This window comes from Mercenaria mercenaria, chromosome 3 (genome assembly GCF_021730395.1).
Source record: "Mercenaria mercenaria strain notata chromosome 3, MADL_Memer_1, whole genome shotgun sequence".
Taxonomy (NCBI): domain Eukaryota; kingdom Metazoa; phylum Mollusca; class Bivalvia; order Venerida; family Veneridae; genus Mercenaria; species Mercenaria mercenaria.
The window spans coordinates 99,854,315-99,878,138 of NC_069363.1; the positions used below are offsets into that span (position 1 = coordinate 99,854,315).

Here is a 23,824-nt window from a genome sequence, read left to right on the forward strand (position 1 = left end):
AGAGCATCAGCAGAAATAAGATATTGTTTTGAAATGTTTTTCTTTTTTGTGCCACTTAAATTTTTGTGTGGGGTGTGGAGGCCCTTAGATTTGCCCTTGCCTGTACATCTGTTCATCCGTACGTCCATCCAGATGTCTGTCTGAATTTGTGTTGTGCATATCTTAAAAGGTATTTGACCTAGAGTCATCAAATCTCATAGGATTGTTCATCATCATGTGAATTTTTTTGTTTTGGATTTCACTCTGCCAGACCAGAGTTACAGCCCCTGGCTTAGTAGGAAATAGGCATAAAAGGGCCACATATGTGTCACATATATCTAAAAACAATTTGACCTATGGTCAGGAAAAATTATAGGAATATTATTTAACATGTGAGGCTGTGCTCCTGGGATTCAGTTTGGGATTTCACTTTGTCAGTCCAGAGTTATGGCCGTTTACTTAGTCAGAAATATGCATAAAAGTTTGTAGCATATACTGTACTGTAAGAAGTATTTGACCAAGGGTCATGAAACATTGTGCACTGGGGATTAAACACCTCTTACCTTCCCTCTGCCCCAGCCCTACCCTCCACCAAAAAAATCCTAAAATCAGTTTCTTATATTAGCTTGTCTTTTTTTAGCTCACCTGTCACAAAGTGACAAGGTGAGCTTTTGTGATCGAGCGGTGTATGTCGTCCGTCGTGCGTCCGTCCGTCCGTCCGTCCGTAAACTTTTGCTTGTGACCACTTTAGAGGTCACATTTTTCATGGGATCTTTATGAAAATTAGTCAGAATGTTCATCTTGATGATATCTAGGTCAGATTTGAAAGTGGGTTATGTGCCATCAAAAACTAGGTCAGTAGGTCAAATAATAGAAAAACCTTGTGACCTCTCTAGACGCCATATATTTCATGAGATCTGTATGAAAATTTGTCTGAATGTTCATCTTGATGATATCTAGGTCAAATTTGAAAGTGGGTCACGTGCCATCAAAAACTAGGTCAGTATGTCAAATAATAGAAAAACCTTGTGACCTCTCTAAAGGCCATATTTTTCATGGGATCTGTATGAAAATTGGTCTGAATGTTCATCTTGATGATATCTAGGTCAAATTCGAAACATGGTCATGTGCGGTCAAAAACTAGGTCATTAGGTCTAAAAATAGAAAAACCTTGTGACCTCTCTAGAGACCATACTTGTGAATGGATTTCCATAAAAATTGGTCAGAATGTTCACCTTGATGATATCTAGGTCAAGTTTGAAACTGGGTCATGTGCCGTAAAAAACAAGGTCAGTAGGTCAAATAATAAAAAAACCTTGTGACCTCTCTTGAGACCATACTTTTCATGGGATCTGTATGAAAGTTGGTCTGAATGTTCATCTTGATGATATCTAGGTCAATTTTGAAACTGGGTCAACTGCGGTCAAAAACTAGGTCAGTAGGTCTAAAATTATTAAAATCTTTTGACATCTCTAGAGACCATATTTTTCAATGGATCTTCATGAAAATTGGTCAGAATTTTTATCTTGAAAATATCTAGGTCAAGTTCGAAACTGGGTCACATGAGCTCAAAAACTAGGTCACTATGTCAAATAATAGAAAAAACGACGTCATACTCAAAACTGGGTCATGTGGAAAGAGGTGAGCGATTCAGGACCATCATGGTCCTCTTGTTATGGTGTGTTGTAATAGTCACACTCCTCAGCCTTTCCCCCTACACACATGTTGAGGTACAATATATGTATTTTCTTTTTAATTTTCTTAATTTTTTGTGCCCTCAGTGTAATTCGTCCATCTGTCACACTTTTAGCATGAAGTGGACATGCGTATATTTTCCAGACTTAAGTGTCCAAATATTATCTTTTCAGGTATGCCTAGCCTCCCCCCCACCGCCTTATCGAGTGTTTGAACTACCCATTAGTCACACTTTTATGTACTCAAATCCTCCTACAGTTTCTGTCCAGAATGATCATTTGATACGAAACTTACTATCATAACTATGTCATCATCATGAATTGGGCATACACATTAGAGGCACTTCCATGTCTGATTGTTAGTCTCCTTCTGGTCGAAAGCCATTTTTGAGGACTATAGGAATGCGCTTTTCCTACTGTTATTCCGTCCATTCACACTTTAGTGTCTGGTCCATAACTCTGTCATACATCCAAGGGATTTAAATATTATTTGGAACAAATGTTCCCCATAATGAGATGATATGTTTTGAGCCCTTAACTATGGGAAGATTTTTCATAAAACTTAAGCATGAGTTGTTAACCTTGTAAAGATGATGTGCAGTGCATAACTCTGGTCACTTAGTTCAAGGTTAAGGTTACATTTTAATGTCTAAAGCTCCTTTAATATAAAAGTGTATATAATACTTTATGTTTGTCAAATCTATACCTATTTTGGGTGGGGAACCAGGAAAATACCTCCAGTTAAAATGTAACATGTGTCAGGTGTTCAGTTAACATAAATAAGTGTAAAATATCAGTTCACTTGACAAAAATCAGGTTTACCACAAAATGGTACAGTATTTGAAATGTTTTAATTCTCTTTAGCTTTGAGGGATTAATGATAGAATTTTCAAAATGTATTTCTAAGTATTTGTTTATCCTGTCTTTACTATAAACTTTATGGCTTTGCAACATTAGCTCACATCTTGGCTTCTTTAGCGACATTACTAAAATTGTTGTCTCAAATCGCTTGCTTCAGATGAGGAAAGCTTGGTCAGTTGTTCGTGCTCTGAGATATTGCCTAGACTGACTTTTGGTGATTTTCTAATCACCATATTATGAACATAGATGCCAGTGTACTTAAACATAACAAATTCTTAGTTACATAATGAAACAAAATATCCTGTTAATAATTATGCAATCTTAGTAAGACATCAGCATTTGCTTAATTACTTCTTATTCTTACATGAATAAATACATAAATGTTCTGATATTAACATGTAAAAGTATGATGTTATGGCATACTCCTATAAAATAAGCAATATAATAAATATTTGTCAGCCCTACCAGCCATACCTGAAAGTATAAGTTGAAACTTAATGGAAAAAACATAATCTACCTTGTCTGCAACAGTTTTCTGCATCCTTCTAGCTGAAGGCAATACTAATTAAATGGAATTCTTCTAGCTGAGGACAACGCCAACTTACACGAACCTTTTAGGGGATAGCAATACCAGTTTACTGGAACCTTTTAGGTAATAGCAATACTGTACCAGTTTACTAGAACCTTCTTCAGCTAAAGGCAGTACCATCTTAGATTAGGGTAATATTAGTTGACAAGCCCACCCACTTCACTCAATAGGGAGAGCGTTGGTCTACGGATCGTGGGGTCGTGAGTTCGATCCCTGGGCGGGGCGTATGTTCTCTGTGAAAATTTGACAGAAGACATTGTGTCTAAAGTCATTCGTCCTCCACCTCTGATTCATGTGGGGAAGTTGGCAGTTACTTGCGAAGAACAGGTTTATACTGGTACAGAATCCAGGAACTCTGGTTACAGGGCGTCCGCTGCCTATCACATTTGGAGCAAGTTGCTCAAACTCTGACTAAAGTGGCTCAAAAAAACTGTTAGGTTAACTGCCCTCCGTTACATGCCTGAAATACTGTTGAAAAACGGCGTTAAACCCAAAGCAAAAAGCAAATTAGTTGACAACAGTTTACTGGATACTTCTGACTGTGGGCAATAGTATACTTAATCTCTGTAACTGAAGTCAAGTAAATAGTTTATAGAATCGTTTACAGTTTCAGGCAAAACCTGCAAACAGTTATTAATACCTACAATTTGTAATGGCTTGCTAGTGGTTTCAGTATATCCACAAGTAGACATAAGTTCTATGTAGGATTACATAACGGTATATCAGGTACTTTGTTAATCTTTTAAAGACTGTTGAAAGTTAATTACAGCTGATATAATGAATAATTTAAAGAATTTTTAAAACCCTTATGTCTGGATTTGTTTTTGAAAGTAAATTTAATAGCAGCTAAAGCAATGAATATTTTAAAGACAGTTTTTCAAGCCCTTATGTCTGGGTTTGTTTTAAGTTCAGTTAATACAAGAAGACACTTTAGTAATTAGATTTGATTATACCTCAGTATGGTTTGTATAAGCTGCATAAGCACAAAGTGCTGAATAATGAGCTATTGTGATTGATCACCAGTCTTCACTTTCAGATGATAATGAAACTTGGCATTGAAGTTCCTCAGATTGTCCTCTTTCTTTCAACCGTTCTGATTGTAAGCACTTCGGGATCAGTACAGAGCTAGAAATAGAAAAATCTTCAAGTGAAATCTGCTAGTCACCGGCATTTTCTAGGGTAACCCTCTACCAAGAGAGTTCAAATTACTCAGATTGTTCAAAAACATGGTCACCAGGGTTTAAACCTGTCTGAGCTGTTGGAGTCGGGTGAGCGATCTAGAACCAGCATGGTATAATCTGATCAAATATTTTTCATGGAGGTTTACACAAATTTTGTAGCATTAAATAAACTGTAAATACAGGTAAATTTACTATTTGACAGGTAATCCAAGGAAAACAGTTTTGTGGATCATTTATGTTCAATTAAATGCAACATCATTGATTGAGAAATGTAAAGAAATGTCAGTATGACATGTTCATTTCATTTGATTATTTGATATTAATAGAAATTTGTTGGGCACAAAATTTAAAGGCATATCCGATCACGCATCTTTGTGCTTAATTAATGCATCTTTCCCGTTATTATTTTACTCTAGCTAGCAGTATGATTTTAAGGTTAGTGGGTCAGTGTCGAAGATCACAGTGTGCAAAAAAGGCAGTCACCATGGACCTCTCTTGACTTTGAGTTTTCTTAGTTAAAGAACAGTTAAGTAATAGTGACTGTCATGTTAAGTGGTTAAATGGACGTTTTGTGTGACAGTCGTCTGACCGCTCATTAACTAGCTTTGACAATGATGCTTGTGTCTGGTACTAGGTATGCACGCTGCTTCAAGTGTATTTTGTCCTGCACATCAGTTGGTCTTGTGGACTGTAAATGTACATATGGTATTGTTATAGTTCATTATTGTCCGTAGCATCAATGTAAGGTCCTCTCTCGATCAAGTTTGTTTAAACGGGGGCACATTGTTCCTTTTAGGGGCTGCTAAAGCTGAAAATAGAAATACCTTTAAATGACTTTTTCTCATGAACCACTTGTCAGATCTTCATCAGGCTTGGTTTTAAGCATTGATGTAAGGTTCTCTCTCAAATTTGTTGAAATGGGGGCACTTGGTCCCTCTTAGGGGCTACTGGAGCTAAAATTAGAAATACCTTTATTCAACTTCTTTTCATTAACCACTTAATAGATCAAACATGTTCTGTAGCATCATTGTAAGATCCTCTCTCTAATAAGGGCACTTGGCCCCTTTTAAGAGCCACTTTAGAGCTAAAGATAAATATACCTTTAAACAACTTCTTCTCATGAACCACTTGGTTTGTAGCGTCAGTTTAAGGTCCTCTCTCAATTTTGTTCAAATGGGGGCACTTGTGAAATGTTTTGATATTGTTTAATAATTATGGTAGAAAGTATTATTAAATCCATTGTTTTTATTACCTCCCTTTATGGCTCTGTCTAAGTTCATGTGCAGTATTGAAAGCAGTGGTTTTCTAACCGTGTACTTATGCTAACATTTATGATATCTACACATTTCACATCATACAAGTTCATTCCAACATGGGATTACTAAGATATCAACATAGGTTAACAACTTAAGGAGATGTCACTGCTGAGATAGTTTAGCATTATTACAATACACAGTTGGTATTGAAATTGTGTTTCCAATACATGTGCTCATTAGATAAATCCTCAATATCTATGTGAAAATAAGGGATGTGTTTTGTATGATTGCAACACTGTGAGTTGCTCTAATTACTGACAAATGACTGAAACAATAGGAATTCGTACGAGAGATGGATAGACAAAACGACAGTTAGGTAACAATATATTCTTTTATTGTTTTAATGTAGGAGTTGTAAGCTACAATAAAGAATACCCATTTTATGAAAATCAAACTGGAAGTTAGAAATAACAGAAAAAAATTAATTAGGTAATGAGTCATCATATACCTGTCAAAATTTGTCATTAGTTTTCACGAGCTGTCAAAATTACTTTTATCTCTCTATTCTGCAAATGCATTGTTTTTGAAAGTATCTTGGACGGATATTGTAGTGTGTAACTTACTTTACATTCCACATTAATATATGTGCTTGAAATTGCTTTGTTGAGCTCACCGACGTCACATATGAATGTCTATTGTTTTAGTTTACTGTATGTTATAGAGGTATCAAATCTCAATATTAAGATATAAGAATTGTTCCTTTCTGGTAGACAATGGAAACTATTTGGTTGAATCATAATATAACAGTTTTTGGAAAGAACTGAATATTCTTTGGTTTTTAGCTCGACTATTCGAAGAATAAGTAGAGCTATCCTACTCACCACGGCGTCGGTGTCACACCTTGGTTAAGTTTTTCGTACCAGTCCACATTTTGACAAAGTCTTTTGAGATAAAGCTTTGAAACTTTCAACACTTGTTTACCATCACCATGGCCAGTTATAGGCCCCTTAGAAATCATAGTTAAGTTTTTCGTACCAGTTCATATTTAGACAAAGTCTTTTAAGACAAAGCTTTGAAACTTTCAACACTTGTTTACCATCACCATGGCCAGTTATAGGCAAGAGTACATAACTCCGTCAAGGATTTTGGCTGAATTGTGGCCCCTTTCGACTTAGAAATCTTGGTTAAGTTTTTCGTACCAGTTCGTATTTTGACATAGTCTTTTGAGATAAAGCTGTGAAACATTCAGCACTTGTTTACCATCACCATGTCCAGTTATAGGCAAGAGCACATAACCCCATCAAGGATTTTGGCTGAATTATGGCCCTTTTTGACTTAGAAATCTTGGTAAATATTTCGTACCAGTTCATATTTTGACAAAGTCTTTTAAGATAAAGCTTTGAAACTTTCAGCACCTGTTTACCATCACCATATCCAGTTATAGGCAAGAGTACATAACTCCATCAAGGATTTTGGCTGAATTATGGCCCCTTTTGACTTAGAAATTTTGGTTAAGTTTTCCGTACCAGTTCATATTTTTTGTAAAGTGTTTGACATATGGCTTTGAAACTTTTATTACTTGTTTAGTATAATAGTCTCTATCTGTAGGAAAGAATACATAACTCTGTCATCAATTTTGGCTGAATTATGGCCCTTTTTGGACTTTGAAATTGGTTCTGTTTTCAAACAAGTCCACGTTTTGTAAAAACTATTTGACATATGGCTTTTAAACTTTGAACACTTGTTTATCATTATGATTTCCATTTGTAGGCAAGAGTACATAACTATTTTGACTGAATTATGGACCTTTTTATACGCCCGTTTGAAAAACGGGATGATTATGGGAACGTCCCTGGCGGGCGGGCGGCGTCCACAGACTTTGTCCGGAGCATATCTTCTACATGCATGAAGGGATTTTGATGAAACTTGGCACAGTTGTTCACCATCATGAGATGGAGTGTCATGCGCAAAAACCAGGTCCCTAGGTCTAAGGTCAAGGTCACACTTAGAGGTCAAAGGATACAAGAAAAAAAACTTTGTCCGGAGCATATCTTCTTCATGCATGGAGGGATTTTGATATAACTTGGCACAAATGTTCACCACCATGAGGCGGAGTGTCGTGCGCAAGAACCAGGTCCTTAGGTCTAAGGTCAAGGTCACACTTAGAGGTCAATGGATACAAGAATGAAAACCTTGTCCGGAGCATTTCTTCTTCATGCATAGAGGGATTTTGATATAACTTTGCACAAATGTTCACCACCATGAGGCAGAGTGTCATGCGCAAGAACCAGGTCCCTAGGTCAAAGGTCAAGGTCACACTTAGAGGCCAAAGGTCAGATACAAGAATGACTTTGTCCGAAGCATTTCTTCTTCATGCATGAAGGGATTTTGATGTAACTTGGCACAATTATACACCATCATGAGATGAAGTGTCATGCGCAGTTCCCTTCTTTAGAATTACTTCCCTTTGTTGTTACTATAAATAGCTTATATTGTAACTTTTTCATTACTAGTCGTAGGGAAAAATCGAGACCACTTTTCTGTAGTACAACATGCATACTACATCCAATTATGAGGTGTATTTTGACCAATCTCTACCTGGTAAAGATTTTGTGTGGACTTACAATTTTTTTTTTTTTTTTTTTTTTTAAAGATTACCTTCCCTTAGTTGTTACTATAAATAACTTATATTGTAACTTTTTTATAATTGACCATAGGGAAAAAACAAGACCACTTTTCTGTGGTACAACATAGATGTTACTTTCAAATTTTAGGTGTATTTTAATGTATCTCTACCTGGTAAGGAGTTTTTTTGTTGACTTAGAAAAGCAAATTACTTACAATGATTACTAAACAACCACAAAATTAAAATTCCATTTGCAAATACAGGTGCTAGAGTAAAGAAATTTGCTGTGACGGGCATATATTGTGACATTCTGGCACTCTTGTTGGACTTTGAAATTGGTTCATACATTGTCATTTAGTGCAAGACTTATCGAAATCAAAGTAATACAGGAACATTGTTTGTCTAATCTATTTATTTCTTTTGTCTGAATATCTGTGGAAATATTTTGACCCCATTCTTCAATCAATTCTTCGAATAGTCGAGCGCGCTGTCATCAGACAGCTCTTGTTTGTTATTCACCGGAAATTCAAAAAGTGACATCACCTTAACCAGACATTGTTTAATCTGTAAAAGGGACACAACTTTGTGAAAAAGTAAAATAGAGTTATATGTTATCTGTGCATTGCATTTCATATCATCACAGTGAACATGTGTATGATTCCCACAAAAGTGGTACTGAGATACCAGCTAACATGCAAGAACTTAACATTATTGGAAGTTGACACAGATTCTGACAAAAAGATGAGTGGAATAGCTTTAAGTCTCAAAATTATATAATGCATTTCCATAAAAAATATTACTTTAATGATTGTAGGTCATACTCAGGTTAGTCTGGGTTAGTTTCACTGTGAGGTCAGCTTTTAGAAAAATTTATCAAAACATGATGTTAAAATGTGTAATATAATGATACTGATCTGTGTAAAATCGCAATTAATTTTGTTTATTTAAAAAAAATTATTTGAGGGCCTCCATGGACGAGTGGTTTAGGTTGCTGACTTGAAATCGCTTGATTTTAACCAGTGTGGGTCTGAGCCTCACTCGGGGCGTGAAATTCTTCATGTGAGGAAGCCATCCAGCTGGCTTACGGAAGGTTGGTGGTTCTACCGGCTCATGGTGAAATAATGCACGGAGGGGCACCTGGGGTCTTCCTCCATCATCAAAGCTGGAAAAGTGCCATATGACCTATAATTGTGTTGGTGCAAGGTTTCAACCCAGCCAAAAAAAGTATATTTAACCTTTTATTCAGTGTAGAAATCAGTGTATACTGCAGTGGCTCAATAAAGCAACAGGTATTTTAAGCTCCAATTAATTCGGTTTTACATGTATAAACACCCACTGGTTGTGAGTTTATTGGATCATTTGTTATGGTTCAAGGGTCTTACATATATGTTTGTACAGCTTTCATATTCATCATAAACTAATAGTTTATTTCTGTTTTCATTAGGACTACACAGTTTCTCAGGTAATAGAGATGTATCACTAGATACAACAGTTTTCTCTGATTTATATCAATGTCTATTGATGAAAAGTTTCTGTTTTGTTCCAATATTAACGCAGATGTTTGTTATGTAGCAGGGGAGTTAATATTCATTTTGTTTTATTTATAAATTGCAAAAAGTCACAGGCAATTTTTTTTGTCTCTGGAATGAATGCAATTTAGCAATATTTTATTGCTGGAATTTAGTGTTCATTTAAGGAAATTTTGCCAATATGTTTTACTGCGTGAGTATTTTAAAAGTGTGACAGGTTCTAGAGACTGTAGACTAGTGTAATTATTGTTTACTGGATTATGTGGGGTGCTTAATAATGGTTAGGTGGTGAGTGAAGGAAGGAAATCAAGTTACCGTAAGTGCTTTCTTTGTATGAATAATCTGGAATCAATGCTAAACTGATCATGATGTCTCTAGATTGATTGGAAAATTGTATCGTTTCTTAATGTAGCTGGGAGTAAATGTTTGATGAGGAATTTGGAGTGAAAGAGATCTTGCATGTTACTTCAGTTCTGTTTATAATTAAATTGAGCTAATCATAAAGCAATTAACTTCAATAATAAAGGAGTTTAATTTGTCACAGTAATTTTATATCTTTCAAATAATAGTGTGGATTTATAGACTGTAGAGTTTCTGACAGTGTCAAAATATATGAATACTCATGTTATATCCTCAGTCATGTATCAATCTCATGAGGTAATGTAATGGAGCAGTCATGTTTTATCCTCAGTCATGTATCTATCTCATGAGGTAATGTAATGGAGCAGTCATGTTTTATCCTCAGTCATGTATCTACCTATGGAGGTAATTTAATGTAATGGAGCAGTCATGTTTTATCCTCAGTCATGTATCTACCTATGGAGGTAATGTAATGGAGCATTCATGCTTTATCCTCAGTCATGTATCTACCTCTGGAGGTAATGTAATGGAGCAGTCATGTTTTATCCTCAGTCATGTATCTACCTATGGAGATAATTTAATGTAATGGAGCAGTCATGTTTTATCCTCAGTCATGTATCTACCTCTGGAGGTAATGTAATGGAGCAGTCATGTTTTGTTATGTTTTATCCTCAGTCATGTATCTACCTCTGGAGGTAATGTAATGGAGCAGTCATGTTTTATCCTCAGTCATGTATCTACCTCTGGAGGTAATTTAATGTAATGGAGCAGTCATGTTTTATCCTCAGTCATGTATCTACCTCTGGAGGTAATTTAATGTAATGGAGCAGTCATGTTTTATCCTCAGTCATGTATCTACCTCTGGAGTTAATGTAGTGGAGCATCAAAATCATGTCAGGGGTTCCAGTATGAGTCTGCATTGAGGGATGTGTGTTCTCCCTGCAGCAGTGTTCTGATGCCCTAACTATTTTTCAAGGGGAGAATCTTCAGACCTTCCACCTCCCTAGCAACATCCGCCTTCCACTTCAATAACTATTGAAACCTGTGTTTAGGGTTTTATGCTAGTCGTGTATCTATCCCTGAAAGCAGTGTTATGGAACATCAAGTTACTTGTGTCATGTTGTATCCTCAGTCATATTTCTGTATCTGAAGGCAGTGTAATATAGCATTAAGATTATTGTGATATGCATGGATTTGTACCAGATATATATAAAATATTGCAGAAGTATAATCTTTTAGATTTTTCGACAGAGTATAGTTATTGGGTATGTTCCCAAGTAGTTATCAGTGGAGAAATATTCTCTGTGCGGCAGTAATTGGTCAAGCAAAATGGAATATGGTTTTAAACTTCATTGCAAAATATCCTGACGTTCGGACGGAGCTAACAGTAAACATTGAAGGAGGCTGTGAGTTATGGAAATTAAGTAAGGCCAATCCGGTGTTAGCACCATACTGTACTTCTGTTGTAAATGCCATGGAACTATTTTATTCTCGCGAATATGTACAAGTGTGTCAAAAGTGTAACAGACTGGTCACTGATTCGCTTACACATAAGATAAGTTTTTGTACGGAAATAATGGCGATAGGCTTAAGCTGTGGCGGTATATTTTTCTTACAAATAGACAAGACTTTTATACTCATTTGATTGTATCAAGCCCGAAAGAGCAGGTCAGAATCTTTTTGTTCGATCTAACCTCTGTATTGACAACAAACGAGCATGTTCAAAATATGATTTATGTGAGGAATATTTTAATGTTGTTGCACAATATTTTAAAGGTATTTTAAGGTACATGATAAACTGTGTTATGTAATAGGTAGGATGTGGTAAAATTGCACTAGTTTCTAAAACTCTTATGTTTTATTTCGGTAAGGGTTTTCACGATGTTGCTTCCAATTTCACAATTGTATGATTGTAGGCTTATAAATGACACCGGTTAATAATGTCCTAATGTGAATGATATAAGGTGAGAACCTGAGTCTTTGAATAATGGCAAGAATGTCTAAACCTCTCATATTTCGTTTCGGTAAGGGGTGCGGATGATATTGGCTAGAGTCCATACATACAACATAATAGGTATTAATGTATATTGTTTAATGGTTTATACATGACTTCTTATAGATGATGTTGCTCTCAAGGGATGTATACAATAAGTAATATTAACGTGAAAAATTGTAAAACCGTACTTTTTATAGGCATTCTGTTATATATATACGAACGAAAGAAACAAAAGATCAGCTTTATTATCATTGAGATATATAATGTCTGTAATGGCTTTTGGAAATGTGCAAATATTTGTGTATTTCTGTATATATATGTTTATGTATGTTTCTGTATGTTCCATTCTCAGTTGTATATCTTTCCCTGAAGGCATTATGTTGCATCCTCAGTTGTATATCTTTACCTGAAGGCATTATGTTGCATCCTCAGTTGTATACCTTTCCCTGAAGGCATTATGTTGCATCCTCAGTTGTATACCTTTACCTGAAGGCATTATGTTGCATCCTCAGTTGTATACCTTTCCCTGAAGGCATTATGTTGCATCCTCAGTTGTATACCTTTCCCTGAAGGCATTATGTTGCATCCTCAGTTGTATACCTTTACCTGAAGGCATTATGTTGCATCCTCAGTTGTATATCTTTCCCTGAAGGCATTATGTTGTACTTTTGCAGTTTTATATCTTTTTCTGAAGGCATTATGTTGTACATTCTCAGTTGTATAACTTTACCTGAAGGCATTATGTTGCATCCTGAGGCAGTTGCATATCTTTCCCCGAAGGCATTATGTTGCATCCTCAGTTGTATATCTTTACCTGAAGGCATTATGTTGCATCCTCAGTTGTATACCTTTCCCTGAAGGCATTATGTTGCATCCTCAGTTGTATACCTTTCCCTGAAGGCATTATGTTGCATCCTCAGTTGTATACCTTTCCCTGAAGGCATTATGTTGCATCCTCAGTTGTATACCTTTCCCTGAAGGCATTATGTTGCATCCTCAGTTGTATACCTTTCCCTGAAGGCATTATGTTGCATCCTCAGTTGTATACCTTTCCCTGAAGGCATTATGTTGCATCCTCAGTTGTATATCTTTACCTGAAGGCATTATGTTGCATCCTCAGTTGTATATCTTTCCCTGAAGGCATTATGTTGTACTTTTGCAGTTTTATATCTTTTTCTGAAGGCATTATGTTGTACATTCTCAGTTGTATAACTTTACCTGAAGGCATTATGTTGCATCCTGAGGCAGTTGCATATCTTTCCCCGAAGGCATTATGTTGCATCCTCAGTTGTATATCTTTACCTGAAGGCATTATGTTGCATCCTCAGTTGTATATCTTTCCCTGAAGGCATTATGTTGTACTTTTGCAGTTTTATATCTTTTTCTGAAGGCATTATGTTGCATCCTCAGTTGTATATCTTTACCTGAAAGCATTATGTTGCGTTCTGAGTTGTATATCTTTCCCTGAAGGCATTATGTTGCATCCTCAGTTGTATATCTTTCCCTGAAGGCATTATGTTGTACATTCGCAGTTGTATATCTTTCCCTGAAGGCATTATGTTGCACCCTCAGTTGTATATCTTTCCCTGAAGGCATTATGTTGCATCCTCAGTTGTATATCTTTTCCTGAAGGCATTATGTTGCATCCTCAGTTGTATATCTTTCCCTGAAGGCGTTACATTGCATCCTCAGTTGTATATCATTCCCTGAAGGCGTTACGTTGCATCCTCAGTTGTATATCTTTCCCTGAAGGCGTTACGTTGCATCCTCAGTTGTATATCTTTCCCTAAAGGCATTATGTTGCATCCTCAGTTGTATATTTTTCCCTAAAGGCATTATGTTGCATCTTTTCCTAAAGGCAATATAATAGGGCATCAGCCCCTGAAGACTGTAATGCAAAATCAAGGTTTTAGTGTTCTGTTGAATCCTTAGTATCGATATATCTATCCCTGAAGACAATATTAAAGTAATGTTAAGTGTATTATATCTTCAGTTACCTTGTATCATTTAACACTGTTATCATGTCTGGCCCTAAAGGCAGTATAGTATATCTTCAGTTAGTTGTATCTTTTAACACTGTTATCATGTCTGGCCGTAAAAGGCAGTATATTTTAAAAGTAATGTCTCAAAGTATCTTCAAGTTATGTTGTATCTTTCCTTTTACAGTGTATCATTTCTGGCCCTGAAGGCAGTATAAACAATGATGTTATACTGTTTAATAGTTATATTGTATCTGTCCTGTATCAAGTGTCTAGTCCTGAAGGCAGAGTAATGGAGCATCAAGATAATAGTGTTATGTGAGAGCTTCTTCAGTAGCTAAGACAGTGATATAAAGTGGATTTGAGACTTCCAATATGTCCATTTCAGTGACAGAATGTAGCTGGCATAGTCACATTGATCCATTAAGACAAGGCTCTCTCTCTCTCTTGCCGCGTTCTCTCGCTGCTGTCTTGTATATTACACACATGACATCGTCAGGTATTGGGTGATTTGGGTTCATTAGAGAGCCTGCGAGTATTGATTCACTACTCAAATCAGCAGAGTTTTCTACTTAAGTTTTTATACGATTCTTCAAACAGTTGATGCAGATTTTCTCGTGACAGATTTCGCTAACAGGCGGTTAGGATTATATGAGTTTGTTAGTTAAATATGAAATCAGAGTCAATGATAAATGGACAGTAATTTTGAAACTTTGTGGAATTGTCGGTATGAATATATAATTGCAGAAAATTGTGGAAAATTGGTATTGATTTGTAGTTTCACCTGTAATTTATATAAAGTGTTCAATAGAAAAAAGAACTGTTTTAGATGTAACGAAATAATAGAGCTGTTACAAGTGGGGTAATTACAACGCCATGGTTACGTTGATAATGTAGCGCTGATAACGTGCCCCGCAGGAATACACCAGCAGACTCCGACAGTGTTGTAATACAACTGCAGGGTAATAATCATGTGTTGTACTGGGTTACTTTGAAGTAGCGACAGTAGTTCTGAGAGGAGAAAAAACAAATGCATTAAATAGCATTTACGAAGGAGACATAATTTCTGGTATGATAATTTCATGAATCATAAATTTTATGTTTGAGATGGTTGCAAGGAATATTTTGAGTTGGTGTTTAATTGATCAAAGGGAGATTTAATATTCTTGTTTTATATTGGTATGTTATGGTTGTTTGAATATCAAAACAGCAAATTATTAAGTTTGAAAGGTTTTACCGGAGGGAATATATTGCACTTTCATTTTATAGTGAAACATGAAAAGAACTGCTTTATCGTATTGTTTTTTAGATGTTCATATTAACATAGATTAGTATCTATTTAAAGATTAGTATCTATTTAAAATGCAAAATTTCAGTCTTTTGTTATACTGAAGAAAAATTTGGAGAAAAGAATTTAAAAGCAATTTACATGTTTGTTGTTTGAGTCATATAGACCATTGAATATATTCTCTCAGTCGCACATTGTGATCTATTAAATACAGTCTCCCAGTTGGCCCATATGATCAAAGCTTGAACCAGTAGTTATTTTGACCATTAAACATATACTGGCAGTAGGCCAGTATGACTGAAGCTTCAACAGGTACATATACAATAACAAAATAAAGAAATATTATCATAAATTGTGAAATCATAAATATTGGTTTGGACTACTTTTTACGGATTTTAATCAAATTTACTAGTTACATTACAGTCAAACCTGTCTGTAAAGATTGACAGCTGATCTCTCAACACAGGTTAATTTAGACTGTTTGTGGTTTAATAAGAGAAAGTACTGGTCATTGTAAGCAGGTTTTATAGTAGTGGCCTTCCTTCAGAGGTGGTCTGTCACTGTATTTAAATTTTCATATCTCTGCGAAATCATTATTATGCCAACTAAATTATATGAATTAACCAGTTCTTTGGTATTTACAAATTTGCATTTTGACTGTATGAAATGGCATGAGGAGTCAGCTGATGGTAAAATATGGTATTGACATTCATTTTATATTGTTTAAATGTAACCAACATATGAGTTCATAGAAAAAATCCATAGGTCTGCGCAGTAGGTTGTAGGTCAAACTGTTGTGGTGTCTACACGATCCTGTGAAATTCCAGTTAGGCAGCAGTATAAAGTAGGGCATTGACTCACTGGTACAAGTAGACACTGTCATTTATATGACTGAAAAATTGTTTAAAAAGATGCTAACTTAAAACCTGAATACACAGAAACTGTTCTGTTTTATATACTGCTTATTCCCTTACCAATATGCCACAGGGGGCATACGGGGGCATTTATTAAAGCCTGAAAGTGTTGCCTTTTTTTGAAAATCCTGATACTGAAGAAATTTGATTAGTTGTAGCACTACCATTCTGCAGGCATTTACTTGCAACCTAAATTAATTAGAAACAAATACTTTTTTTTAATAGAGGGGGGTGGGGGCATTTATTGGGGGAGGGTGTGATGATAAACTAGAGGATATCTGCTGTTTCATTACACTTCTACTATTTGTAAAACTAAGAATGTGTAGTTTATAAAAATATTCTGAATAAATATTAAAATTTAAAGATCAGAAACACATTAAACATAAGCCACTGCCTTTATTTTGGTATAAACTATTATAATTGAAGGATTTGAAATTTGAAATGGTCAATCATTTGCAATATTATTTTGTTATAGTAAAAAGTCAAAGGAAGAGGAGGAAAATTCTCAAGAAGAGCAAGAAAATGACAGCTATTTGGTCACCAGGAAATTTCCTCCCATGAAAATAAAAGATTTCACTGTTACAATAACTTAAATTCTGTTGGATAAAATGTTGTTATAACCCACCACAAAGAATGTTTAATTAAGCAAAGGGATGAGAGCATTTGATTGAGCCAAGCTTCCTAACATCACCAATTTGATGCGGTGTTATTCTTACCCATCAGACCAATCTATTGGACGTTTCTGTCAATATAATCAAATCTTGGCAATATTATATTGACCGAATGAACAAATCTGGCCACATTTACCCAAAAAATGCCATATTAATGGAACAAATTGACATGAAAATATAAATTTTTTGTTACCTTATGTAGACATGCAGTATATTTTACATACTTATGTGGGTGAAATATTCTACAAACATAAATACTTTCGCAACTTCTTCTGGCATTTTCTCAGCACCAGAAATATCTTTTAATTGTACTGAAATATTTACAGTGATTGACTTCCAGGACATTGCCATCTTTCCATGTAGTTGGGATCTATGTGGCAGACTGGGTAACCACTAACGTCTCGCCACTTTGGGTCCAGGTGTCAACAGAGCAAGTCATTTAGATGGCTTGTGGAGTGATATAGTGGTGTCTGTCTATGCCTGAAGTAATGCTTACCCTATAGGGGCACCCAGAATTCTCCATGGACTTTGATGTTGTAAAATTGTAATGTGATATTTGATAGTTATTATTAGCTATTACCTTAAAAGTAGTAGTAAAACACTGATCTCTCAGGTTTACAGTGCTTGGGTTTCAGACTATCAAAACATAGAAAATGTACGTAAAACTGCATGAACCACATTAATTGCTCCAGTGAGCTACAGAGCTGGAGCTGTTGTTGCAAGAGTGAGTAGATTGAGAGCTGGAGCTGTCGAGATGCTTGAGCGAGCAGAGAGCTTAGGCTGTTGATGCTTTAGTGAGCAGAGGGCTGGAGCTGTTGATGCTAGAGTGAGCAGAGAGCTGGAGCTATTGATTTTAGAGTGAGCAGAGAGCTGGAGCTGTTGATGCTAGAGTGAACAGAGAGCTGGAGCTGTTGATGCTAGAGTGAGCAGAGAGCTGGAGCTGTTGATGCTAGAGTGAGCAGAGAGCTGTTGATGCTAGAGTGAGCAGAGAACTGGAGCTGTTGATGTTTGAGTGAGCAGAGAGCTGGAGCTGTTGATGCTAGAGTGAGCAAATGAGCAGAGAGCTGGAGCTGTTGATGCTTGAACAAGCAGAGATGTGGAGCTGTTGATGCTTGAGTGAGTAGAGAGCTGGAGCAGTGTAATCTGATCATGGCCTGCACTGTTCCCATGCAGTCAGTATCTTTTTGGTAAGCACCCCTTTTAACAGTTAATGGTACTGTCCAAATTGAAAGATGGACAAGTTCATTATAGAAATTTAGCAAGGTAAGGGTTAATTTGCCACAAAATATGTCACATTTCAGCTGATACCCTGTAATAGCAACATTTATTCTATGAATGAAATACTGATTACTGACCACAAAATGTTACCAATATTCTGAATGTCTTATTCAGGACTTTTGTGTACATTTCTTCCCCTATTACAATCATAAAATATTCATGCCACATTCAGGAACAATAATATACTGCCTGATGGATGAATTCTCTCAGAGTTTCAGAAATTCTGGAATCTTTACAGAAATTTAAAGTAAGAAAGTTCAGTAGCAATAGATTGTTCCATTAATTGGAATAAACATTTCACTTGGTATAATATAATTATCTTATCAGACAATTAACTGAAGGAGAGAAAAGTTTTTCCACAACTAGATTCAGGTCAGGTTGAGTCTGTAATGGATTTCACAGAAGTGTTATTGCACAATATTACTGAGGTATATAGAAACATCTTCTCTTTGCTATCCTACATGTACACTCAAGAAAATATGTATTTATTAAGTATAGTACATGTTTGATTGTAGAGATTCTCTATAAATCAGAAATATATTCTGTTAATTAGCAATTGTGCCTGGAAGTTAAGGGATTTTGCATTGACTGTCATCAAAGTTGTTGGCATTAGAGAATTGTGGTAGTTCTATAGACAAGGTAGAATGTTTCAGGCTTGTTTTATGAAGATTAAAACTTTATTTGGCATTTATATTCTACTTAAATCAGACCTAAAACTCAGTTCTTCATGCATGTTTGACAAGAGGCGAAACTTATTTAAAGATTATAACTTTTAATAAATCACGTTTCATTTGGCATGAGATTTTACTAATTACTTGCTATCAAATTGTAGTTTATTATAGTAACAAGGTATATGATATATGAGAGCACATGTCCTCGTTAATAAAGTCATGTGACAGCCTGTTCTAGGATTGTCATTGTCGGTGCCATTCTTCATGCTAATTAATTCTCCAGAGATATTTATTTGGAAAGGTTTCTGTTATGCATTTGGTAATTAAGATTATTTTGTAGTGAAAATTATATTTCCCTTGCAGTTTTAAAGAAAATATAGTTTAACATTCAATAATTTTTATACTCTAGAGACACATCACCCTGTCCTCTCATTAGTTTATTATGCCCCCCTTCGAAGAAGGTGAGGTATATTGTTTTGCAGATGTCGGTCGGTCTGTTACTAAGACCAGTTGGTTTCCGGATGGTAACTCAAGAACGCTTGGGCCTAGGATCATGAAAGTTGATAGGGAGGTTGGTCATGACCAGTAGATGACCCCTATTTTTTTTAGGTCAGTTGCTCAAAGGTCAAGGTCACAGTAACCCGGAACAGTTAATTTCCGGATGATAACTCAAGAACGCTTGGGCATAGGATCATTAAAGTTGATAGGGAGGTTGGCCATGACCAGCAGATGACCTCTGTTGAGTTTGAGGTCAGTACCTCTTAGGTCAAGGTCTCAGTGACCTGGAACAATTAAACGGTTTCCAGATGATAGCTCTAAGATTATGAAAGTTGATAGGGATGTTGGCCATGACCAACAGATGACCCCTATTGATTTTGAGGTCAGTAGGTTAAAGGTCAAGGACACAGTGACCCGGAACAATTCAACAGTTTCCGGACAATAATTTTAGAATGCTTGGGCCTAGGATCACAAAACTTAATAGGGATTTGATCATGACCAGCAGATGACCCCTATTGATTTTTAGGTCAGAATGTCAAAGGTCATGGTCACAGTGAGCAAATAATTTCTGTTCCTTGTGCAATTACTGAATGCATCAAGGGGGGCATTTCCTGTTCTACGAGCTCTTGTTTAGGCTAACATTTATTACAAGCTGCCTAATTTAGAGTGCTCTTTGATTTTATTTGAGTGTTAAAAAAGTTTACAAATTGATGCTAAAACTTTTTTTTATGAAGATTTCTTCTTGTATTATTCACAGTGATCATTTCATGAACAAAGTATTTACTGGAAACCTAAATATGGTTTCCCGCTTTTTAAGTTAGCGACTTTCGCAGTAGGTGTGTTTGTAAACTTTTATTGTCGTTTAACAACATTTTAGCTACCGGGGGAAAAAGCGAAAAAATCTGTAGACTGTAATTTTTCGTTGGTAGTCAGCTTCTCTCCATTATATTTAGTAGTTTGCGGTGGTTTATGATTGCTAATTGTGTATTGTGGAATGTAAAGTTTCCTCACGATCATAAAGCATGGTAGATTGAAAATGTGTTGAGTATAAGTGACCAGTTATTTGCCCAGTTTATAAGCTGTCTTTCCTTAGCTGCTGAAGTTACCTGCAATTTACTTATAACTGTTTGTTACGTTCTTTGCTATTAAGCATATTTCACGTCTGATGTATTTCATGAAGCTTTGTAGCCGCTAAATCGCTTGTCATCATAAAAATGCGAAATATAGTGTTTGCGAATGTTTCTAGGGTTACATTATCTGTTTTACCAGAACTGCATACATGTTACATGCAAAAAAAATTGAAATGAATGATTTAAATAAAGCTGCTTGATAATAAATCTCGATTAATTTAACATTTGAGATTATATTGTTCATCAGGAAATGGAGATTCTGCAGTTTATTGCAGTAATGAAGTTGCGATGGTAGATGGTATAGCGCTAGTGTTTGTTAATGAAGTCATGTGATAGTTGTCAGTGCCACTGCATTTGTTCCTGCTGATTGATTCTCAGGAGATGTTTTACTGATGGAAAGGTTTCCAGTTTATTTCATTTTATACTTGCTATTGGTTAATTAAGATATTTTTTGTTGAAATGAATATATTCCTGCAGCTGTAAAGAATATATAGCTGGAATATTCGAAAATTCGGAAAAGGCTTTCCTTATTATTTCTCCCCCCCCCTCTGGGGGAGACATATTGTTTTTTCCCTGTCCGTCCGTACGTCACACTTCATTTCCGAGCAATAACTGGAGAACCATTTGACCTAGATCCTTCAAACTTCATAGGTTGAAAGGGTTTATGGAGGAGACGACCCCTATTGTTTTTGGGGTCACTCCGTCAAAGGTCAAGGTCACAGGGGCCTGAACATGGAAAACCATTTCCGATCAATAACTCGAGAACGACTTGACCCAGAATGTTGAAACTTCATAGGGTGATTGGTCATGCACAGTAGATGACCCCTATTGATTTTGGGGTCACTCCATTGAAGGTCAAGGCCACAGAGGCCAGAACATGGAAAACCATTTCCGATCATTAACTTGAGAACGACTTGACCCAGAATGTTGAAACTTCATAGGATGATTGGTCATGCACAGTAGTTGACCCCTATTGATTTTTGGGTCACTGTTGAAGGTCAAGGTCACAGGGGCCTGAGCATTGAAAACCATTTCCGGTCAGTAACTTGAGAACCGCTTGACCCAGAATGTTGAAACTTAATAGGATGATTGATCATACAGAGTAGATGCCCCCTATCGATTTTGGGGTCATTCTGTTAAGGTCAAGGTCACAGGGGCCTGAACATCGAAAACCGTTTCCGACCTATAACTGGAGAACCTCTCGATCCAGAATGTTGAAACTTCATAGGATGATTGTTCCTGCAGAGTAAATGACCCCTATTTGTTTTTGGGGTCACTTCATTAAAGGTCAAGGTCACAGGGGCCTGAACAGTGATAACCGTTTCAGATCAATAACTTGAGAACATCTTGACCCAGAATGTTGAAACTTCATTGGATGATTGAATATGCAGAGTAGATGACCCCTATCGGTTTTTGGGTCACTCTGTTTAAGGTCAAGGTCACAGGAGCCTGAACATGGAAAACAATTTCTGATCAATAACTTGAGAACCACTTGACCCAGAATGTTGAAACTTCATAGGATGATTGGACATGCCGAGTAGATGACCCCTATTGATTTTTGGGTCAGTCTTTTAAAGGTCAAGGCCACAGGGGCCTGGTCTTGTAAAATCATTTCCGGAAAATAACTTGAGAACCACTTGACCTAGAATGTTGAAACTTAATAGGATGATTGGACATGCAGAGTAGATGACCCCTATTAATTTTGGGGTCACTTGATCAAAGGTCAAGGTCGCAGGAGCCTGAACAGTGACTTGAGAAACACTAGGCCAAGAGTGTTGAAAATCAGTGGGATGACTGGACATGCCAAGTAGATGATCCCTATTGCAGCCAACCATCAGTGTCTCTTTGACTTTCGCTCCTGACCCCTATTGACTTCTTGCCTATAGGACTTTGCATTGGGGGAGACATGCATTTTTTATAAAAGCAATTTCTAGTTCCCAGTATGTTTTTTCATGAAAAGATATTAATTCAACATTGCCTTTAAAGAGTTTGTAAAAGTTAATATTTCGAAAAATGAGATGCAATTTGAAATTGTATCGTTGGATTTATTTTAAATCACTTTTTAAGGAGGAGGATTTTTTTTTATAGATTTAAAGTTTTATGTGTTTTGTATTTATTTATAAATGTATCAGTCACATGTGGTTCTGGGAATTAACTTATGTATGGAAAGAACTGGAACTGCTCTCCTGTTTAATACTGTAACAATACAAACATACATGTTTGCAAAATGTAAAAAAAATGTCAGGCACTTTGTTAAGGGAAAAAAAAAGTTTTAATTGTATGAATAGTTTCTAATGATTTGTAGGGCTTTTCCTTGTTCAGCCTGACAGTGTAGTCTGGCCAAATGGTAAGAGTCACCATCCCCTTATCTTCAGTGAAATAGTCCGACCAAATGGTAAGAATCACCATCCCCTCACCTTCACTGAAATAGTCTGGCCAAATAGTAGAAATCACCATTCGGACCTCATCTTCAGTGAAATAGTCTGGCCAAATGGTAAGAATCACCATCCGGGCCTCATCTTCAGTGAAATAGTCTGCCCAGATGGTAAGAATCACCATCCGGACCTCATCTTCAGTGAAATAGTCTGCCCAGATGGTAAGAATCACCATCCGGACCTCATCTTCAGTGAAATAGTCTGGCCAGATGGTAAGAATCACCATCCGGGCCTCATCTTCAGTGAAATAGTCTGGCCAGATGGTAAGAATCACCATCCGGGCCTCATCTTCAGTGAAATAGTCTGGCCAGATGATAAGAATCACCATCCCCTCATCTCCAGTGAAATAGTCTGGCCAGATGATAAGAATCACCATCCCCTCATCTTCAGTGAAATAGTCTGGCCAAATGGTAAGAATCACCATCCCCTCATCTTCAGTGAAATAGTCTGGCCAAATGGTGAAAATCACCATCCCCTCATCTTCAGTGAAATAGTCTGGCCAAATGGTAAGAATCACCATCCCCTCATCTTCAGTGAAATAGTCTGGCCAAATGGTAAGAATCACCATCCCCATGGGTGGTATAGTACGTCATCAACAGGTGCGCGCAACACTTCCCGATGCGGCTTTTTTGTGTCAAAACATCTCGATTCGGTGAGTAAACTTGCGATTATTACATTGATAACTAATAGATTCGGAAATGACATATAGTCGAAAGTACCCGCACATGCGTCTAGTTTATCATTTACGTTTGCATTTTTCAAGAAAGCCTTCCGTTTAAGAGAACATTCGTGCACAATGCACTTCATGGAAACACTTCCCCATTCACCACACTGTATTATTTCGCATAACAAGTGGTTACATGCATTTCTGATAAATCCAAGCATTGAC

General features: G+C 36.4%; 1 protein-coding gene across 7 annotated transcripts in view; it reads left to right on the forward strand.

Annotated features, from left to right (window-relative positions):
• The window catches only part of LOC123523739 (choline transporter-like protein 1), a 91,262-nt gene that overhangs the window by 4,686 nt on the left and 62,752 nt on the right, over positions 1–23,824 (forward strand). Inside the window, exon 1 of one of the 7 annotated variants that reach the window (XM_053539464.1) lies at positions 9,582–9,648. The exons of 3 other annotated variants lie outside the window; for them this stretch is intronic. The gene's annotated coding sequence lies outside the window, so the exon portion shown is untranslated. Of the gene's footprint in view, positions 1–9,581; positions 9,649–9,796; positions 9,909–9,932; positions 10,032–14,669; positions 15,120–23,824 lie in introns of those variants that run through there. 3 more of the 7 variants (XM_053539466.1, XM_053539462.1, XM_053539463.1) reach the window with 3 other exon arrangements.